The 14465-nt window shown below is 53.2% G+C and overlaps 1 protein-coding gene across 1 annotated transcript in view; it reads right to left on the bottom strand.

Moving 5' to 3' along the window:
- Positions 1–14465, bottom strand: part of LIG3 (DNA ligase 3) — a 232372-nt gene that overhangs the window by 129623 nt on the left and 88284 nt on the right. The window lies entirely within an intron of this gene.

The raw sequence follows: 14465 nt of genomic DNA, 5'->3' as shown, positions 1-14465 counted from the left end.
GCACACCAGCTACAGTCTCAACGCTGCACGACTGCACGCCACTTCCTCATCCCACTGGGACACATGACGTCCTCAGTACAGGTTACCCCAATGGCCCGCTTGGCCATGAGAGTCATGCAGTGGACTCTAAGGTCACAATGGACTCAGTCCGTCCAACCTCTATCGACCACTGTCCACATCACCGGCTCACTCCGTCAGTCTCTAGCCTGGTGGAAAAATCAGATCAATCTCCTCCAAGGCCTGCCCTTCCAGGTTCCAGACCCTCAAATAATTCTCACCACCAATGCTTCCAACCTCGGCTGGGGAGCCCATGTTGCCGATTTGCAGACACAAGGAACTTGGTCTCCAGAGAAAGCCAAACACCAAATCAATGTCCTGGAGCTGCGAGCAATCAGATATGCTCTCAGGGTGTTTCAGGATCGCCTTTCCAATCAGGTCATCCTGATTCAGACGGACAACCAGGTGGCCATGTGGTACATCAACAAACAGGGAGGGACGGGCTCCTACCTACTGTGTCAGGAAGCTGCACAGATATGAGCGGAAGCCCTCTCCCACTCGATGTACCTCAGGGCCACCTACTTGCCGGGAGTGGACAATGTGTTGGCGGACAACCTAAGTCGCGCTTTCCATCCACATGAGTGGTCCCTCAACCCCACAGTAGCGGACTCAATATTCCAATGTTGGACTCATCCTCGCATAGACCTCTTTGATTCACCTCAAAACCGCAAAGTAGAAAACTTTTGCTCTCTCACTCGCAGCCAACACTCTCAGCCAAGAGGTGCGTTCTCCCTCTCATGGGCAGCCGGTCTCCTATATGCATTCCCTCCACTTCCACTTCTCTCAAAGACTCTCGTGAAGTTACGTCAGGACAAGGGAATCATGATCCTGATAGCACCTCACTGGCCTCGCCAAGTGTGGTATCCAATACTTCAGGATCTCTCCATTCGCAGGCACATTCCCTTGGGAAAGGACCCGCTTCTGATCACTCAGAACGACGGGTGCCTATGCCATCCCAATCTTCAAGCTTTGTCCCTGAAGGCCTGGATGTTGAAAGGTTAATTCTTCAGCCACTTAACCTTTCGGAGCCAGTTTTCCATGTCCTGATTGCTTCACGGAAGCCTTCCACTAGAAAGTCTTACCTATACAAATGGAACAGGTTTGAATCATGGTGTTCTTCTCAATCCCTTGATCCCTTTACCTGTTCCACCTCAAAGTTTCTAGACTATCTATGGCACTTGTCAGAGTCAGGTCTAAAAACTTCCTCCATCAGAATGCATGGCAGTGCGGTAGCCACCTTCCATAAAGGTGTCGGGGATGTTCCTATTTCAGTACAACCCCTCGTAACACATTTTCTGAAAGGCTTGCTTCACCTCAAGCCTCCACTGCATCCTCCAGCCCCTTCTTGGGACCTTAATCTGGTCTTAGGTCAGCTCATGAAACCACCATTCGAGCCTCTCCAATCCTGTGATCTTTGCTTTCTCACATGGAAAGTGATATTCCTTTTGGCAATAAAATCTGCTCGCAGAGTTAGTGAGTTACAGGCCCTAGTTACCTATCCGTCTTACACTAAGCTTCTGCAGGACCGGGCAGCACTCTGCACTTACCCTAAGTTCTTCCTAAGGTAGTATCGGAGTTTCACCTTGATCAATCCATTATACTACCTACCTTCTTTCCCAGGCCCCACTCCAATCTAGGAGAACAGGCTCTGCATACCCTTGACTACAAACGGGCTCTAGCCTTCTATCTCGACCGTACAGCTGCCCACAGGAAAAGCACTCAATTGTTCATCTCTTTCCATTCCATCAAATTGGGGCAGCCTGTGGGTAAGCAGACTCTCTCCTCCTGGTTAGCGGACTGCATATCCTTTTGCTATCAGCAAGTAGGCATTCCACTTCAAGACCGTGTTAAAGCACACTCCGTGAGGGCCATGGCAACATCAGTAACGCACCTACGCTCGGTGCCGCTTCCTGACATTTGCAGGGCTGCTACCTGGAGTTCTCTCCATACTTTTACAGCCCATTATTGCTTAGTCAAGGCCGGGAGACAAGAATCCATCTTCGGCCAGTCTGTCTAGCGCAACCTTTTTACAACTTGATGTACTAACTCCCTTCCGCCTGCCCGTTAGGGTTCAGGATACCCTCTACCAAATTCCACCCCAGTCCTTGTGCCTATTGCACATCTTTTGTACATTTGGTGCATTTCTCGGACATCCTCAGTTCAGTACTCACCCATATGTGAGGACTGCCATCCTGCTTGTCCTGTGAGAAAGCAATTGTTGCTTACCTGTAACAGGTGTTCTCACAGGACAGCAGGATGTTAGTCCTCACGAAACCCTCCCTCCATCCCGCGGTGGTGGGTTCGTTACGTTTTCTTATTTTATTTTCGGCACTTCCTGTAGCTTTAAACAAGACTGAAGGGGGACCCCTGAGTGCCATGCTGGGCATGCCCAGTAAGTGCCAGTCAAAGTTCTAGAAACTTTGACAAAAGTGTTTGTGATTGGGCTCCATCCTGTGATGTCACCTATATGTGAGGACTAACATCCTGCTGTCCTGTGAGAACACCTGTTACAGGTAAGCAACATTTGCTTTATGCAAGGAGGGGGTGCACCTGAATAGGTTCAGTTGTTTGACACATTTCATGAGCTGGCGTATGGGTTTGGCACCTCTTTGTCAGAAGACAAGTCTTGCGGCACAGTAGCAGTCCTTGTTTTCCTGGGGATCAAGCTTGCTTCCGCACAAAAGGAGCCGGGACTCACAGGCCACGAGTTGATGCAACTGACTTATCTGGTGCTGGAGCATGTGGGACCCCTTGAGGACAGCCTGGCCTTTACAATGCAAGTTATTCCCAGAATCAGGAATTGACTGCGCCACTTAATCTGTCCAATGTGGGTCAAGTTCATGACCCACACCGATGGATAGGCCAGGCTAACTGGGGAAAGAACTAGCTTGTGGTTTAGGCTTCTCTGGGACTGGCAGTGTTCCAATGAGGCTTCACTGAACGGTTGGCAGTGGGGTCCTTCAGCTGTGCTTTGCCGTTGATGCATCGGGAGACGGTTGTGGTTTTGTTTCAGGTAAGTTTCTTGTGCAGCATGTTGGCCAGACTACTGGATGGCAGGCGGCTTGGCCAAGGACATAGCATTACTTGTGCTGTTTCCCAGTTGCACCATGCACACTGGGGTGAGGTGCTAAGTTATCGATGGGCGGTGTTGTAGTGTGATGGTGCAGCAGTAGGCCAGTTAATGGACGGGTCTTGTGGAGAGAGTCCGTGTGTGCCACTTGCTGATGGGCATTGTGGCACGACCAGAGAATGTTTTTCCCTGAGTGTGCGGTGAGATGGCAGATTCCCTCTCTCACTGCGGATGGTCCCTGTTCAGGACGCTGCCGCCAGGGGTGGAACTGATCAAAGAGTGCGTGCCGGGAAGTGGGGACTATCTGGGAACATGGCACACTTGCACCTAGCCACTGTAGTGTTCTTCTCAAGGCTGGATTCGGACTACCCAGAACATTATTTGGCTGCCGGGGTGGGGGGGGGGGGGGGCTGATGCTAGGTGAGGCCAGGGATTCCTGTCCTTGACATGCACGCAGAGACCACTGACCCATGACCTCATGCTGCCACTTTAGCGCGTCCTACCTGTGGTGCCAGCGGACGTGTTCGAGACTGCGCTCTTCTGGGTTGCCTCTATGCTTGCATTTTTTGGAGCCTTGCGCATGGGTGAGCTTGCAGCGGCATCGCAGAGTACATCACAGTGATGGGGCTTGTGGGGAACGTCGGTGTCTCGAATGGTGCGCTATGCCTAGTTGATACTGTCCAGGACTGATCAAGGCGCACATGGTCAGGTTTGATGGCAGCTGGGAATCTGGTGGCATGCCTGGTTGTGGCTGCAACTCTGTCCTTGGGCTTATGACTCTGTGCTTGGCCTCATGCCCGAAAAGGGGATGGCTGAATCCTGTTTCACCAGGATGGCTCCCCATTGGGCAGGTGCCACTTTCAGCAGTCTTCAAGAGACATCATGTTACGGAACCGGGCCGTGCCCCAGTTCCCTCTCCTACCTCGAGGCCGGTCCGGCCCGATAGAGGAGCTCCTCGGCCCCCGGAGCCCGAATCGCAGCATGCCGTGGCTCCTGCGCGGCATCGGAGACGCTGCCGACTCTCGTCGCTGGCCCAGCCCCCGGGGGCTAGGTTCTTAAAGCGGCCAGCGCGGGAAAATTCAGGAAGTGCCTTTTGATGACGTCAGACGCCCCAGGGTATTAGTACCCTGCACCTACACATCTCCAGTGCCTTGCAACAAGGTTCCTGGTCTTCTGCTTGCTATTGCGGTGTTCCTGATTTGCTCTTCGTCCCGCTTCTGCCTTGCCCTTCTCGCTGATTGATTCTTCTGGACTTCGACCCCTGGACTGGCTTTGGACCGCTCTTTGGCTTCGACCCCTGGATTGGCTTTGGACCGCTCTTTGGACACCGACCCCTGGACTGGCTGTGGATCGTTCGTGGACGCCGACCCCTGGACCGACTTTTGGATTATCTACGACCTGCTGGAGGCGCCAGCCGTCCGGACCCCAAACCTGCAGGAGGCGCCTGCAACCGGACCATCTTCCACCTTCAGAGAGTCGCCTAAGTCCCAGCGGCCGTGTGTCCCTACGGGCTCCTCCTGGGGGGACTGCGGCTTCCAGGGTGAATCTCCAAAAGTCCCAGCGGCTGGACTCCTAAGGGCTCCTCCCGGGGGAGTGCCGGTCTCCAGGGTGAAGATTCTTCTACCATCAAGATCCAACATCGTCCATCCTCCCAGTGGGTCCCGAGTTCTTGGTCGCATAGGACTCCACCGTAGTCCAGCCTTTCAGCTTGTTCCTAGTCTCCCCGCCTCTCCTGGTTGGGACACTTGCTGTGGACCTCTACAGCACTCCATCCTCTGTCCCAACCGGCCCAAGGGTCCACGAACACAACAGTTTGCAAGGCCATGGACCCGGCGGACCTTGCGGGCCTGAAGGCCATTCCTGGCATAGCCCAGAGGCTGCAACAACAGCAGGCCTGCCTAGACACTTTTACGGCCATGGTACAAGCCTTAGCCGACCGCGTGGGTGGAGCCTCGGCCGCTAGTCCCAATGCACCCGGAGCTGGGGTCTCTGCTACAGCTTCTCCCCTATCCAAATGCCAGTATCTTCGCGATTTTCAGGAGACACGAAGCTTTGCCGAGGTTTTTTGAACCAGTGCTATATCTGGTTCGACCTTCTCCCACTTCAGTTCCCAACTGACCAGTTCAAGACCAGTTTTATTATCTCCCTTCTGGATGGGAGACCTTTGGCCTGGGCTTCCAACCTTTTGGAGCGCCAGGATCCTCGTCTGAACAACCTGGTGCACTTCATTTCTGCATTTAGGCAGGTCTTTGACGAGGCCACCCGTAAACCCACCGCTGCATCTGAACTGCTACAACTACGGCAAGGCAACTGGCCCTTAGCCGACCATGCCATCGACTTTCAAACCCTCGCTGCCGAATTAAATTGGGGAATGACAGCTTCACAGTATTTTCTTGGAAAGTCTTTCTTCGAGATTACAAGATGAGTTGGCGGCCCGGGATCTTCCCGACGATCTGAATGAGTTGATTGAATTGGCAGGTCGAGTGGACTGTCGCATACAGCGTCGTTTTCGGGAGAGGAGGGCACCCCATAGAACCGATGCCTCTGGATCTGCTTCCGTACACCGGGGAAGTTCTCCTCCAGCTTCTTCGCGGTCCCAATATGTCGAACCCATGCAGGTGGGCCAAGGGCCTCTCTCCCAAGAGGAAAGAAGAAGACGTCGGTTGCAGGGCCTATGTCTGTACTGTGGTGAAAAAGGCCACTTCCTTGCCCGTTGCAGTGAGCGTCCGGGAAACGCACGGACCTAGGGACTATGGGGGAGCTAACCCTAGGTCATGCCGCCACCGACTCCCCTTGCTTTGTTCCAGTAACTCTGCTACTCCCGGACAGGGAGTTCGAGACTCAAGCCTTGATCGACTCAGGGGCCGGGGAGAGTTTCATCCTCCAGGAGCTTCTGCAGCAACTCCAGATTGGGGGTACAACCCCAAGAACCTCCACTTCGGATATCTTCTATCCAGGGAGACTTCTTCCGGGTACCATTGCCACACGTACCTCACTCCTCGTCTTACGTACAGGTGACTTGCACCAGGAGGAGATCTCCTTCCTCATCTTAGAGAAGTCCATGCATCCGATCATCCTGGGGTTGCCCTGGCTTCGGAAGCATTCTCCAGTCATTGCTTGGGATTCCCTCCAATTGGCGTCCTGGGGTCATGCCTGCTTTAGTACCTGTTTGACGGACCTACCTCGTGCCCCGGTGGCTACTGACTACCTCTCTGGCGTTACCTCTTCAGTACTGGGAGTTCCATGATGTTTTTTCCAAGGAGAGAGCTGAAATTCTTCCAGAGCATCGTCCATTTGACTGCGCAATCAACCTCTTGCCTGGTGCCACTCCACCGCGAGGCCGGGTTTATCCATTATCCCTTCCAGAGACTCAAGCCATGTCCGCTTACATCCGGGAGAACCTGGAGCGAGGGTTCATTCGGCCATCTAAGTCTCCGGCAGGGGCAGGCTTCTTCTTTGTAGCAAAGAAAGATGGGTCACTCCGCCCCTGCATCGATTACCGTGGCCTGAACAGCATCACTCGGCGAGATCGGTATCCTCTGCCTCTGATACCGGAGCTCCTGACAGGTTACAGGGGGCCAAAATTTTACTAAATTGGACCTGCGGGGAGCGTATAATCTGGTGAGGATTCGTCCCGGCGATGAATGGAAGACCGCTTTCAATACGAGGGACGGCCATTATGAATACCTGGTTATGCCCTTTGGCCTGTGTAACCCCGGCGTCTTTCAAAACCTCATGAATGAGGTTCTTAGAGACATGTTACACTCTTCAGTCATCGTCTACCTTGATGACGTCCTTATTTACTCCAAGGACCTAGAGACGCACCGCCAACATGTCCGACAGGTACTGCTAAAGCTTCGGAGAACAAACTCTACTAAATTAGAGAAATGTGTTTTTGAGCAAGAGTCGTTACCCTTTTTAGGATATATTGTGTCATCCACCGGTTTTCTGATGGACCCCGAGAAGGTGCTGCAATCAAGAACTGGCCACAACCTCAGGGGGTGAAAGCACTCCAACATTCCTGGGGTTCAACACTTTTACCGGCAATTCATTCCGCAGTACTCTCAGAGGGTGGCTCCTCTAACTGCTCTCACCAAGAAGGGGGCCGATGCCAAGAATTGGCCGACTACGGCCGTACAGGCCTTTCATGACTTGAAAGAGACGTTTCTCCAGGACACCTGCCTGCGCCATCCTGACCCCCGTCAGTTCATCGTAGAGGTGGATGCCTCGGATACAGCTGTGGGGGCAGTTCTAAGCCAGTTATCTGCCAGAGGCAAGCTTCTGCCCTGTTCTTTCTACTCGCGAAAATTTTCTCCGGCTGAGAGGAACTACGGCATTGGAGATAAAGAGCTACTGGCGATTAAGCTAGCTTCGACGAGTGGCGTCAGTGGCTGGAGGGAGCTCTGCATTCGGTTATCGTTTATACCATCACAAAAATCTCGAGTACTGTGTCGGGCTCAGCGCCTCAATCCACGGCAGGCACGATGGGCACTCTTTTTCAGTCGCTTCAATTTTTCCCTTCGATACCAACCAGCAGCGAAGAACATACGAGCGGACGCGTCTCTCGGACATCAGAACCCGAAGATGCACCTAACCCGCCTCAATACATCCTGGATCCAGCCAAGGTCTTGTTAGCAGCTTCTGAAGTGGCCCCAGCGGGTAAGACGGTGGTTCCCACGCATTCTCGAAAGAAGGTCTTAGCCTGGGCCACGATTCGCTGACCGCCGGACATCCAGGGATCACCCGGACTCTGGAACTCCTGACCGAATTCTACTGGTGGCCCCGAGTTAAGGAGGACGTACGACAGTATGTCCAGTCGTGTCCTACCTGTGCTCAACACAAGCCTTTCCATGGACACCCCTGGGGGCTTCTACAGCCGCTCCCACTCCTACGGAGCCCTGGACTCACCTCTCCACCGACTTTATTGTGGATTTGCCTGTTTCCGACGGGAAGACGTGATTTGGGTCACGGTCGACCGCTTTTCCAAGATGGCCCACTTCGTGCCTCTCGCCAAGCTACCCTCGGCGCCGGAACTGGCCAACCTCTTCATACAGCATGTATTTCGTTTACATGGCTTACCTTCGCACATTTCCTCCGACCGTGGGCCGCAGTTTACGGCCAAGTACTGGAGATCCCTGTGCAGGAAATTTGGGGTGCGCTTAGACCTTACTACAGCCTTCCACCCCAGGCCAATGGCCAGGTCTAACGGACCAACCGGACACTGAAGGCCTTTCTTCGAGCCTTTGTTGGGGATCTGCAAGATGATGGGTCACCCTTTTACCTTGGGCCGAATTCTCTTACAACCGTCATAAGCATTCAGCTACCAACCAGTCTCCGTTTCAGCTCGTTTATGGGAAAACCCCTAGGCTCCCATTGCCTCTGCCTCTATCAGTCTCCTCTCCGGCGGTTCAGCTTACCGCCCAGCAGCTGCACTCCCTGTGGACGTCTACTCAGGAGAAGCTCCGACTTGCCTCGGCCAAAGCGACGACAACTGGCTCCGATCTTCCTCCTAGGAAGTAAAGTTTGGTTAAGTACCAAGAACCTTCGCCTACGGATCCCGTCTATGCGATTAGCTCCCAAGTATGTGGGTCCATTTACGGTCTTGGAATGGGTAGGGGCAGTATCCTACCGTCTACGATTACCTTCCACTTTGCGGATCCATAACGTATTCCATGTATCCCTGCTTAAACCGCTAGTGCTCTCCTCCTTTCATGACAAACCTCCAGTGCCTACTACCACCGAAGCTGAAGAAGACGGCATTTATACTGTAAAGGAGGTTTTGGACGTTCGGTTTCATCGCCGCTGGTGGGAGTACCTCCTCTCATGGGAAGGGTATGGCCCTGAGGAAAACTCCTGGGAACCATCCTCCAATATTTTGGATAAGAAACTTCTCCACCAGTTCCATATTGACCATCCAGGGAGACCCAAGCCTCCAGGGAGGGGGCGTAAGGGAGGGGGAACTGTTACAGAACCGGGCCGTGCCAGGGTTCCCTCTCCTACCTCAAGGCCGGTCCGGCCCAATAGAGGAGCTCCTCGGCCCCAGGAGCCCGAATCGCAGCATGCAGCGGCTCCTGCGCAGCATCTGAGACGCTGCCAACTCTCGTCGCTGGGCCCGTCCCCTATACGCGCACGCGCGCGAGGGGGCTAGAATCTTAAAGGTGCCAGCGAGGGAAAATTCAGGAAGTGCCTTTTGATGACGTCAGACGCCCAGGGTATTAGTACCCTGCACCTACACATCTCCAGTGCCTTGCAACAAGGTTCCTGGTCTTCAGCTTGCTATTGCGGTGTTCCTGATTTGCTCTTCATCCCGCTTCTGCCATGCCCTTCTCTCTGATTGATTCTTCTGGACTTCGACCCCTGGACTGGCTTTGGACCGCTCTCTGGCTTCGACCCCTGGATTGGCTTTGGACCGCTCTCTGGACACCGACCCCTGGACTGGCTGTGGATCGCTCGTGGACGCCGACCCCTGGACCGACTTTTGGATTATCTACGACCTGCTGAAGGCGCCAGCCGTCCGGAACCCACGACCTGCAGGAGGCACCTGCATCCGGACCATCTTCCACCTTCAGAGTCGCCTAAGTCCCAGCGGCCGTGTCCCTACGGGCTCCTCCTGGGGGGACTGCGGCTTCCAGGGTGAATCTCCAAAGGTCCCAGCGGCTGGACTCCTAAGGGCTCCTCCCGGGTGAGTGCCGGTCTCCAGGGTGAAGATTCTTCTACCATCAAGATCCAACATCGTCCATCCTCCCAGTGGGTCCCGAGTTCTTGGTCGCATAGGACTCCACCGTAGTCCAGCCTTTCAGCTTGTTCCTAGTCTCCGAGCCGCCTCCTGGTTGGGACACTTGCTGTGGACCTCTACAGCACTCCATCTTCTGTCCCAACCGGCCCAAGGGTCCACGAACACACACATCAGGTCATATGGGTCATGGAACACTCATTTGTGTTCTGGGCAGAGCAGCGTGCAATAATTAAAAAAAAAAAAAAAAAAAACATTGTGGGGCTGTCTGTCACCAAGGTAGCTGGCCCTGGTGTATCGACAGACTGGACTCCCCCATTCTGTGATTGTGCCGTCACCATGCTTGGATGAGGCGGGTAACCAGAAAGCCCAGGAAATGGTTACCTCTTGGAAAGTAGGGATTTGCTTTGTTGCGACAGACCCTGTGCCAGAGGTGGAAAACTGCTCTGTGGTAGCTGGGTGCTGCACCGATGGAGAGCATAGTGTGATGGCTGGGTCGTAGGGTCATGCATTGGGACCAGCTTGTTCCCATGCTGAAGCAACAATTGATGAGATTTGCCCCTCTAGAGGCATTAATATACACCTTGGAGGCAATGATCTGGGAACCACGCCTGGGCGCCAGCTCCTGGCAGTATGAGCAATGACATCAAGATTGCCCTGTCCCTTATCTGGTTGGAGATCATCCCCGCTGCCAGTTCCTGAACTCGCCACTTTGGGGGCAATGGTTATTTAAAAAAAAAAAAAAAATTAAACATGCAGATTGGCTAATTTATGTTGGGTTCCTAGTAATTGGCTGCAGCTGGGTTGGAAAGGGTCCCGGATAAGACTTGTGGCTATCCGGGACCCCCATTATGCGATTGGTAAGTCACCTTGCTTGGGTGAGGCGGGCAACTGGAAAGCCCTGGAAATGTTTACCTCCCAGAAGGCTTGCTTTTGCGGCAGGACCGGGGCCAGAGGTGGCATGCTGCTGCTTCAGAGGCGAGGGCTCTGATAGCTTTTCTGTGTTATGGCTCAGGTACAAAGTTGTGGTTGTATATATTGTTTTGTTGTAATAAAGCTGCGGCCAATTGACCCCATATCTGGTCTCTGTGGTACTTTGTATATGTAGTGCGCTGTGTCGCTTCCCCCCTTCCCTAGCAATAGATGGCCACGGCTGCCTGGGTTATGATACAAGCCACAGTATTTCGAATTGCCTGAAGAGTCTTTAAAGTTGACTGAGGTAATCCTATGTATAAAACAGCAGACATTATTACTGTATAACGGTTTTTATTTTCAGTCAAGTAAAAAAATACAACAACTAGCCGGAAGTGAGGTGGTGCTTCGCCCACTCCCGGCATATGTTACAAGCAAGCAACTAACATCAACAGACCCCCCCCCCCCCCCCCCCTCCCCCCCACCCCCCCCAGATCTCCGGAACACCATCCTCAAGAAGTTCAAACCGCATCAAGTCAAGGCAGTCCACTGTTCCCACAAGGCACCAAAGAAAGCCCGAGCCGGCCCATCAAGCATTAAGGAGCAAACTCCGGGTTCGATGCGGAAGGGTCTGGATATACAGCTGCCACACCGAAAGAAATCGTCGTCTAGCAGTGGGTGAGTGTCGAGCCAGCATATTCTCCATGGTCATCAACGAATGAAATCCGTTCCTCCACGCCCAATAAGACGGAGCATCCGGCGACCGCCAGTTGGAGAGGATGATTTTCTTACCTACAATACAAGCCTTTGCCACAAGTAAACGTGAGCCAAGATCTCGGATGCGAATGGGCGATATACAGCCAAATAAAAGCCACAAGGGGGGTAACGGGAATAACTACATTCAAGAAATCGGCCAGATAATCTGCAATACGCCCCCAAAACCGTTTAATCGGAGGGACAAGTCCAAAAAACATGGGACAAGGTGCCCAAGGCATGACCGCACCGAGGGCACCCCGCCCCAGAGACCAGTTTAAAGTGGTAAGCCATCTGGGGGGCAATGTTACGCCCTGCACAAAAACTTATATTGCATGTCCCTGTAATATTGGTTAACCGAGATCTTGGCTGCACGGCGAAAACACACCTTAATAATATTCGGGGTAAGGGCAAAATCACCATCATTAGTCCAGCGAGTGGCCAACAGTACAAACATGTCACCCCCCCCTACCAGTCGCAACTGGGAATAATAATGGGACAAAGACGGTATCGCGCGACCCTCCAATTGAAACAACCGTTTCATAGTTTGAAAAGTGGCTGGGTCTTTATGTGCCTCCGGAAGAGATCGGAGGTAGTGCGACAGTTGCAAATAAGAGAATGTGTGGACCGTCCCCAGCCCATAAGTTTCCTTAACTTCCTGAAATGTGAAGGGCTGCCCCTCAGAGGTAAACAAATGTCCCAGATGAGTGACCCCATGTGCCTGCCATGTCTGGAACCCCCTAGATTGCATTCCCGGGGTAAACTCTGCGTTACCCCTGACCGGGAGGAAGTAAGCACAGTGAGGGGAGATACCCAACCGACGAGCAACCCGCCTCCAGGTTAAGCGGAGGGGTCGGACCAAGGGTGCGGTCACCAAGATCGAGGGCAGTCTAGCCGAAGGTGCCTGTAACCCGTAAGCAGGCGCAATAGGGGCCTGCAAAGCCCTCTCAGATTCGATGGAGGTGAACGTCCCCGAGTCTAACAACCAGTCGCGAAGGACCCCGCAAATTACACGCCAAATTATACAGCCCCAGATCTGGTACCCCCCAGACCTCCCCTCCCCCATTTGGCTTGCAACCAGGACAATGGGACACGCGACTTCCCCCCTCGCCAAAAAAATTTCCGCAGCAAAGTATCCAGGTAACGCAAGTCTGCCCGTTTAAGAAGGATGGGGACATTTTGGAGGAAGTAAAGCCACTTAGGGAGCAAACACATTTTAAAAAGATTAATCCGGCCACTGAGGGAGAGAGGTAGGGTTTTCCATCGGAGCAGACTATCGGCTGTGTCCCTCAAAAGCCCCGGGACGTTAGCCTGATAAATCTGATCTGGGGCCGCAGGAATGTACACCCCCAGATATCGAAGAGGACTCCGAGCCCACTGTAACGGAAAGTCCCCCGGCCAAGTGGTCGATAATGACGCCGGGTAAGCCAGCACCGAGGACTTATTGGCATTCATCTGTAAGCCCGAAAAGACCCCAAACAATTCAATTAAAGAAAGGAGACGAGGGACGGAATCATGAGGCTTCGTGACAAGGACAAGCAAATCATCAGCGAAGGCCACCCCTTTAAAAATCCTGGAGCCGAAGCGGACTCCCCGTATTCCCCGCTCCTGGTGCAACGCTAACAAAAAAGGCTCCAATTGCAAAATAAATAACAGCGGGGACAGAGGGCAGCCCTGGCGCGTCCCTCGTGTCACCTTGAACTCGTCAGATCGACTGCCATTTAACAGAATCACTGCCCTGGGGTCCGCGTACAACAGGCGTACAGCCTGAAGAAAAAAACCTCCGAATCCCATCTGTTCCAACAGGCGAAACAGGTATCGCCACTCCACCCGGTCAAACGCCTTCTCCGCATCAAAACTGATGACCAGGTGGGGCTCCTCCAACCAGCGACATATAGTCATCGCCGTCAGCACTCTCCTAACGTTCGCCAAAGCATACCGCTGGCGGACAAAGCCCACCTGGTGATCGCTGATCAAGGTGGGCAGGATTGCGGCCAGGCGATCAGCCAGGATTTTAGCCAAAATTTTGTGATCTAAATTTAAAAGGGAGATGGGGCGGTAAGACCCCGGTAGAAGAGGGTCCTTCCCTGGCTTTGGTAAAAGAGTAATAAATGCCATATTCTCTCCTTCCGGAAAGTGTCCCCGGGAAACCATCTCAGAGAACCCCGCAGCCAATGGGCTCGCTATTTGGTCTTTCAGAACTTTGAAAAATTCTGCCGTGTAACCGTCTGGCCCTGATGCCTTAAAATCCTGCAATTGTTGGATAGTCAGGAGAACATCCCGGGCACTGATGGGCTGGTTGAGGGCATCCCGCTGAAGCGCCGTCAACTGAGGCAGTGGTAAGTCCGAGCAAAACCGCTCACCCTCCCCCCCTCCCCCATCCTCAGTGGAGTACAAGTTGGCGTAAAACGTGCGAAATCCTTTAAGAATCAATTTAGTATCGCTAGCGACCTCGGTTGGGGAGATTCGCAACGCCGGGACAAAGCGACTTGGACGCGCCGACCGGATCAAATTAGCCATCAACTTGCCAGCTTTGTCACTATATTGATATAATTGGAAGCGATAGTACTGATAGCTCTTAGTCGCCCGTTGATGGATCAGGGAGTTGAGTGCCATCTGAAGCGTTCGAAAGCCAAAGGGAGTCATCGTATTATCCCGTCGCGCCAGGGACTGCCTAGCCTTCCGCAATTGGGTAGTGAGAACCAGAATCTGCTTGTCCTTCATCCGCCTATGATGGGCCACATAGGATATAATTTCCCCACGGAGAACCGCCTTAGCAGTATACCAAAAAAGGGAGGGTTGTTGAACATGTGCTTGATTATTGGCCACAAAGTCTGCCCATTTGCTACGTAAACATTCGTGGAACTTTTTATCATGTGTTAGAAAATACGGGTAACGCCAGCCCGGACTACCCCGCCCCCCACTGGTCAGACACAAGTC

The sequence above is a fragment of the Rhinatrema bivittatum genome, chromosome 8, assembly GCF_901001135.1.
Source record: "Rhinatrema bivittatum chromosome 8, aRhiBiv1.1, whole genome shotgun sequence".
NCBI lineage: Eukaryota > Metazoa > Chordata > Amphibia > Gymnophiona > Rhinatrematidae > Rhinatrema > Rhinatrema bivittatum.
This window is presented reverse-complemented; position numbering and strand designations above follow the sequence as displayed.